The 8,572-nt window shown below is 34.5% G+C and overlaps 1 pseudogene across 1 annotated transcript; it reads left to right on the top strand.

Moving 5' to 3' along the window:
- Window positions 1-1,628: 1,628 nt before the first annotated feature.
- Window positions 1,629-3,409, top strand: LOC308341658 (T-complex protein 1 subunit zeta-like; annotated as a pseudogene). Its single transcript has 3 exons — window positions 1,629-2,120; window positions 2,164-2,852; window positions 3,041-3,409. The product of its transcript is annotated as a T-complex protein 1 subunit zeta-like (transcript).
- The last annotated feature ends 5,163 nt before the right edge of the window (window positions 3,410-8,572 follow it).

Below are 8,572 nucleotides of genomic sequence, written 5' to 3'. Positions count from 1 at the left end.
CACTTTCTACTCACTCCATATATATGTTATGTATGATGGAGGGTTCACAAAGATCCAATCTAACAGTTTGATTCAAAACAATGAAATATTTTTTTTCTTTGCCAGATTCAGAAATGATAATCAATTGGGAGATACAAATGAATTAGAGTCTTTCATTCATACAAGTGAATATTTAGATGCTAAAATATATAAGTCTTGGAAATAACAAGAAACACTGTAAAACGGAGAAAATCTGAGTGGCCCTCTTAGGATACGTAACACTTTTAGAGTTGTACATTTTTAGCAATGCTACAATAAAGTTGGGTGGGGAGGGAAGGGTGGTGGTAGTTGGGGGTCTGGGGAGTCCCTGACCACAAAAAAAGAGAAGAAGAAAAGGGTAAGACAAGCCTTTGTGGGAAAGGTAAAAATGAGATTGGTTGACCAGTGCTGCACGTACAAATGCAAAGGGGAGAATAAGTTTATGTCAGTGTTGTTTCTTACTTAGAATTAAATATGTGGTTCACCAAAGCTTTATCTCTGAAATACTAAACTTGAAATTTTTAGTTTTCTTATGGCCACATCACAATAAATATTCACCAAACAGGAAATTAAAAAGAGATCTTCTGTATGAATTGAACTGTACTTTCAAATCCCTGTTTTTGATATCCAGATGTATCTAATTTTGTTGAAGGTACCAGGTACTCTGAAGTTAGATTTCACAGGAAGTTGAGATTTTCCTTTCTTTCTTGAACTCAGTGAAATTCTTCAGCAATGTAAATCCCTTTGAAGTCAGGTCGATATGCCAATGTAGAATCAAATTTTGTGAACTTCAAAGCCTACTCTGTTGTGGAGGATATCCTGGTGAGGTTAGATATTGCAAAAAGAAATGAGAATATAACTTGAACATTTTAACTAACTTGGTTTCTAAAGTAGTATTTGAGGTTTCTTATTCTGTGAATATTCATCTTTTTTATATACTTAAAATATTTAATACTATAATATCATTACTATAATATTCCAAAATTTTACTTTATACCTTTTTATACCATAGAAGTCTGATAAACTTACTTTAGATGGGAATTTTACTTTCCTTTTATCATACATGAAGGAGTTGTGGGAAGAACATAGAATTTAGAATCTTAGAAGTTTCATGAAGACTTCAGCTATACCTTTGGGTCAATTGCATTCAAAAATTAATTTTAAAAATCTATATTATATAGTTTTTATAAAAATGTGTAACAATGTATGTATAAATGTTTAATATTCAATTATAATACATTTAAAGCATTTGAGTAAAGTTCATTTCTTTTTTTCCCCATGAAACACTGAAAATTTTCAGGACCATGAATGCTGAGATTAAATCATTTGATTCTTCACTCAAAGTAATGAATATGTGGGCAACATCTCCCTGTTGTGTTAGAATGAGTTATTGTCATATTAAAATGCTATTATAGAGTCTTCTTAAAACAAATCAAAAGCAATTACCAAAAATATGGCATTAAGCCTTCCAATACCACCTGAGAGCGAATGCTAATTATTTAATTAAATGACCAAATCCATTCTTTATTAAATAGGTATTGAAAATCACTCTTTACTAGGCACTATATTCATAAAAAAAAATACAACAACTTTTCCTGTGGTGATTAGCCATGGAAGATGTGAAGATCCTGAACCCCAAGGCCAAGGGGGCCCAAGTCCAGGGGGCACTGGCAATCAACATCAGTGCAGCCCTGGAGCTGTAAGACCTCCTGAGGACCAACCTGGGGCCTAAGGACACCATGAAGATGCTTGTTTCTGGGGCTGGAGACATCAAGCTTACTAAAGATGGTAATGTGCTTTTCATGAAATGCAAACTCAACACCTGACAGTCACCTTAAAACCAAAGTAACAACAGTTCAGCATGGCGTAACTGGTGATGGTACCACTTCCAATGTCCTAGTCGTTGGAGAGCTTCTGAAACAGGCTCTCTACATTTCTAAGGTCTGCATCCCAGAATAATAACAAGGATTTAAAGCTGCAAAGGAAAAGACACTTTAGTTTTGGGAACAAATCAAAGTAAGCAAAGAAATGGACAGGGAAGTACTTATAGTTGTGGCCAGAACATTCCTCTGTTCTAAAGTGCATGCTGAACTCGCTGATGTGTTTGGTTTTTTGTTTGTTTCTTTGCTTGCTTGTTTTTGCTGATGTCTTAACAGTGGCTGTAGTGGACTCCATTTTTGCCATTTAAAAACAGGATCAACCTATCGACCTCTCCATGGTTGAAATCATGGAGATGAAACACAACTCTGAAACTGATACAAGCCTCATCAGAGGTCTTGTTTTGGACCATGGGGCACAACATCCTGATATGAAAAAAAAAAGGAGTAGAAGATGCACACATCCTCACACGCAATATGTCATTAGAATATGAGAAAACTGGAAGTGAATTCTGGCTTTTTTTAAGAAAGTGCGTGACAGAGAGAGAAACTTGTAAAAGCTAAAAGAAAATTCATTGAACATAGAGTTAAAAAAAATAATAGAACTGAAAATCAAAGTCTGTGGTGATTCAGATAAAGGATTTGTTGTTATTAGTCAAAAGGGAATTGACCCGTTTTCCTTTAATGCTCTTGCAGAAAAAGGCATAGTAGCTCTGAGTAGAGCTAAAGGAAGAAATATGGATAGGCTGATTCTTGCTTGTGGTGGAGTAGCTTTTCATTCTTTTGATGATCTAAATCCTAACGGGACATGCAGGACTTCTTTACATTGGGAGAAGAGAAATTCACCTTTATTGAGCAATGTAACAATCCTCACTCTGTCAAATTTGTTCAAAGCACCAAATAAGCCCACAGTCACTCGAATAAAAGACGCAATAAAAGGGGCACCCCAGTGTCTCAGTCAGTTAAGAGTCTGACTCTTGATTTTGGCTCAGATGTGATCTTGGGGCCCCGAGATCAAGCCCTGAGTCTAGCTTCATGTTCAGTGGGAAGTCTGCTTAGGATTCTCTTTGTCCCTCTGCCCCTTCCCCTGCTCTCTCACTCACTCTCTCTCTCTAAAATAAATAAATAATTTTTTTTAAAAAAAGGATGCAATAAGAGATGGCTTGAGGCTGTTAAAAATGCTATTGATGAATGCTGTGTAGTTCCAGGTGCTGGGACAGCAAAGTAGTCTTGATTAACTATAAGCCCCGTGTAAAGGGCAGGGCGGAACTTGGAGTTCAAACATTTGCTGATGCATTGCTCATTATTCCCAAGGTTCTTTCTCAGAAGTCTGGTTTTGACCTTTAGGAAATGCTAACGTTCAAGTAGAACAATCAGAATCAGGTCAGCTTGTGGGTGTGGACTTGGACACAGGTGAACAAATGGTAGCAGCAGAAGTTGGCATGTGGGGTAATTATTGTGTCAAGGAATAGCTTCTTCACTCCTGTGTTATGATTGCTGCCAATGTTTTCTGAGTTGATGAGATCATAGGAGCTGAAATATCTTCTTGAAAAGGTTGAAGTTTCTCTTGTATATGTAAATCATGAAGACTCTACAGAATTATCCTAAGAATATAGCTATGGAATTTTTGTCCAAGCTTCAAATAATTTTCAATTTTTTTCCATATGAAAAAAAAAAGAGAAGACTGATATTCACATTCTGAAGTTCTGAAATTTTAATTACACTACTGTGTACACACATTAAGCAGTCTGTTTTTACACAATGGACAGGATGGCTTGTTTTAGCTTTAGTGATAAAAAAAATAATGTTAAATAAGTATGTTACCTACCTTGTTATTAAAGTTCCTTGAAAAACAAACCAAAATAAATAAATAAGTAAATAAATAAATAAACAAACAAAATAAGTACTTCTGTCCTTATGGAGCTCATATTTTATAACATTTATATATGTAAATATATATTACACATGTAAATTATGTATATTATGGTAATATATAAAATTAAATATGTAAGTATTAATATAAGATCATTTTATTTATTATAATTTATTTTAAGTAAATCATATAATGGCAGGAAGTGTTATAGAAGAAAAGAAAACAGAGCAGAATTAGGTGTTTTAGCAGTAGAGGGAGTCCCTTGAATATATGTTGACTTTTACACAAATTAGTAGGGTTGTCCTTAGTGAGCCTATGCTATCTGAGCCAAGACTTGAAGCTGATAGAGAAAGTACTGAGAAAAACTGGGGGAGTACATCTGAAACAGAGACAGTGACACTGGGAAGGATCTAAGGCAAGAAGGGGTCACTTCATGTGTTTGATTAAGCATGGTTTGCCGGGAGAAAGGAGGAGAATACTAGGAGATGAGAAAGTGGGGTTAAGTATATATGGCTAATAAAGCTATTTTAGAACTTTTATTTATGTTATGAGTGAATTAGCGAGAGCCATGGGTGGGATTTGTGGGGAAGATGGGATTGTTTGGGATCCTATTTTGAAAGGACAGCTCTGACTGGGGAGTTGAGAATAGATAGCAGAAGGACAGGAATGGAGAGGGAGACCAAAGAGAAGGTGACTGCCATCACCAGAGGGAGAGGTGAAAGGGGCTCCTGTGTGGGTGCCAGCGGTGTAGGAGGGGAAAGTGGTCAGGTGTAGATCTCACTTTGAAAGTCGAACCAGCAGGGTTTCCTGGGTGGGAGAGAGGGGGTTATATGTGGGGCATAAGAGGAAGTGAGGGGGTCACAGATGACCTGTAAATTTTTCTTTCTTCCATGGTGACATGACCTAAGTACATTTAAAAGACAGACATATTGGTACTAACCTTAGGTAGGCAGTCATCACAATTCTCATGATTTGATCTGGCCCGGGTCATAACATTGCATTTCTGGGATCATAGAGTATTAATCAAACGACAGGAAAAAACTTCAGGGGTCCTATCTTCAGATATAACTTAGAACAAGTATAGCTTCTGATAGCTCAAGTTGAATGAAATTCTGCCAGCAAACTCAAAGGAAATATTATCCCCTAGTTTTTCCTTTTTCTTTTTTAGCCCTAATAGCTTGTTTTTAATAAAATGGATAAGTTTTAAAGAAAGAATTAAATGTATTTGAAAAAAGTGAATTGCTATGAGAGTGAAGTTTTAGGTCATTTTACTATAATTAAAATTGTCTTTTGAAAGGCATTGTATAGAATGAGTGAAATAAAATACCAAAAACAATTACTTTTAGAGTCAGTTAACACTAAAACCAGGATCTTACAAATTAGCCAAAGCAATTTAGTTTATAGTGGGTGAAGGAGTGGTTAAAATTGTTTTTAGAGCTAAAAAGATTTTGGTTAAAACACAAATATTCAATATACTTAGCTGTTTTTAGCTTCTTTCTCTTCTCAACAAATGACATGATAATAATCACCTTATAGAATTGGCATATGATGATGAATGCAAGTAATTTCAATAAAATTGCTTGTAATTATCTGTAACATACATATAAATCACTTAGCACGATATTTAAATATCCAGAATGTGGACACCCCCACAGCCAACATTCCTTTTCCTTATAAAATTAAATTCTGATTTTCTTTTGGAAGGGAACCTCTTTACCATTGAGTAGGACCTGTTGGGACTATAGTCAGGAACTGTGTCAATTAGTCCTGCTCAGCTGCTATAAAAAATAAACACAAGCTTCTGTGCAGCAAAGGAAACAGCCAATGAAACAAAGGGGCAACCCACAGAATGGGAGAAGATATTCACAAATGACACTATAGACAAAGGGCTTATATTCAAGATCTATAAAGAACTCCTCAAACTCAACACACACAAAACAGATAATCACGTCAAAAAATGGTCAGAAGTCATGAACAGACACTTCTCCAAAGAAGACATACAAATGGCAAATAGACACATGAAAAAACGTTCATGATCATTAGCCATCAGGGACATTCAAATCAGAACCACATTGAGATACCACTTTACACTAATTAGAATGGCCAAAATCAACAAGACAGCAAACAACATGTGCTGGAGAGGATGTGGAGAAAGGGGAACCCTCTTACACTGAGAATGAAAGTTGGTGTAGCCACTTTGGAAAACAGTGTGGAGATTCCTTAAGAAATTAAAAATAGACCTTCCCTATGACCCTGCAATTGCACTACTGGGTATTTACCCCAAAGATACAGATGTAGTGAAAAGAAGGACCATCTGTACCCCAATGTTCATAGCAGCAATGGCCACAGTCGCCAAACTATGGAAAGAACCAAGATGCCCTTCAACAGACGAATGGATAAAGAAGATATGGTCCATATATACAATGGAGTATTATGCCTCCATCAAAAAGGATGAATACCCAATTTTGTATCAACATGGATGGGACTGGAAGAGATTATGCTGACTGAAATAAGTCAAGCAGAGAGAGTCAATTATCATATGGTTTCATATTTACTATTTTTGGTACCCTTCATCAGTTAGTATCTGATGTCACTTGTGGAGCATAAGTAATAACACGGAGGACATTGGGAGATGGAGAGGAGAAGTGAGTTGGGGGAAATTGGAGGGGGAGACAAACCAGAGAGACTGTGGACTCTGAGAAACAAACTGAGGGTTTTGGAGGGGAGGGGGATGGGAGGTTGGGTGAGCCTGGTAGTGGGTATTATGGAGAGCACATATTACATGGAGCACTGGGTGTGGTACATAAACAATGAATTCTGGAACACTGAAAAGAAATAAAATTAAATTTAAAAAAATAAGCACAAAGATATGAATAGCTCCAATATAGTAGAACTATATTTGTCACTTACATATGGATTAAGGATAGGTGTTAACAGGATAATGGAAAGTTCTCTAGGTAGGGATTTAGAGTTTCATGATATTTCCCATTTGGTGATTCTACCAACCCATAAAGCTTATTGGAAATATGTATTTAGCCAGCAGAAGGTAAGAGAGCATGGAGGAATTATGTGTACTTCTTAAGAGACTAGTGCTTTCTGTGTATGGTTCACTGACAAAAATTAGTCATGTGGTCACACTTAACAGAAAAGAGAAGCTGAAAAATAGTGTCCTCAACTACTTAGCTATTCATCATCTCTAATTTTATATACAGTAAAATTAAAAAAGAAATTTTGATGGATAACAGGTCATGTTAGTCAAAGTCATTGAACCATACCCTAGGTCAGATGTAGCACCTGAACCAATATTAGCCAAGTATATATTGTCTGATTTTTAGCTATATGCTTTTGGAATTATTTCTTAGTGGTTGATATATGGATTATAGCATACATCTAAACTTATCACAGTATACTTCAGATTTATACAATTGCAGTGAGATGTAATTTGCTTCACAATGGTTTCCTTCACTCTTCTTCCTTTGTGCTATTATTGTCAAATATATTACATCTATATATATTTTACTAATCCAAAAATGTAGTGTTATAATCTTTACTTTATATAGTTTTAAGTCTTTTGAAGGAAGTAAGAAAAAAGAAAAATATATTTAGCATTTTTTTTTAAAAATTTACCTTATTATTTACTATTTTTGGTACCCTTCATTTTTTCCTGTGGAGTAGAATTAATATATGACATCACTTCCTTACTTCACTATAGCTTAACCTCTCACCCTAATTTGTACTATTATTGTCAAAGGTGATATGTCTCTATATTCTATAGGACCAACAGTTCAATTCTATAGATAGTTCTTATTATATTATTTTTAAAAATCAATAAATATAACACAAGAGAAGAAATATGTAGTTACACTGTCTTTTTTTATTTACTGTGTAATTACTTTTATGGCAATATTTATATCAATTAGAATTACTGTCTAGTGATGCTTGATAACTTCCATTAGTGTTTCTTGTAAGGTTTCTTGTAATTTTTGTGGCTCTTTTATCTTTCTTCTTTCCTTCTGGTACTCCCATTAAGCATATTTTGGTACTTTCAATGATGTCCTAAATGTGTTTGAGGTTCCATTCATTTTCCTTGATTCTTTTTTTTTTCCTTGCATTTCTCCATTGGGTATGTTTTGATAATCTCTCTTCAAGTTTGCTTATTCTTTCTTCTGCCAGCTCAAATTTGCCCTTTGAGACAACTTTCCATTTTCACTGTAATTTCCAATTAGTCTATCATACCTAATATATCTAAAAGTAATAATATTTTCTAGGGGGAAAGAATCTTAACATTTTTTCACCTAAAAATAACATTTCACTTGAATCCAGGTTTTTCTCCTGCCATGTATTTCACCATCAAAAACATTGTGATGTGGGGGTTGAAAATAAATAGATAAATCGTTATAAACAATAAGTTAAAACCTTAAACCTATCACTTACATGATAAATCAGAAAATTATAGAACAAGTTTGAGATTCAGTTCTTCAGATGGTGATTACATGTGCCTTCAATTCTCCAAAATAATTACAAAAATAAAATAACCTCATACACGCTAAAGCTTTATGTCATAAAAGTCTATATAACTAATTTTATTAAAAATTATTAGAATAAAACTGTTGTGTAATGTAATTGCATAATGCAATATATAACATGTAATATTATGTAACATATATTATTTTATGTAACATAATGACATACTTAACAAATTAATACAAAATGCAAATTTATATGAACTGATCATTAAACATACCTAAGTTGGTAGTATTATTCAGAAGAGTAATCATTTTTATTTCAAGGTAGAAATTTATCT

This window comes from Martes martes (assembly GCF_963455335.1).
Source record: "Martes martes genome assembly, chromosome: 4".
Taxonomy (NCBI): Eukaryota; Metazoa; Chordata; class Mammalia; order Carnivora; family Mustelidae; genus Martes; species Martes martes.
This window is presented reverse-complemented; position numbering and strand designations above follow the sequence as displayed.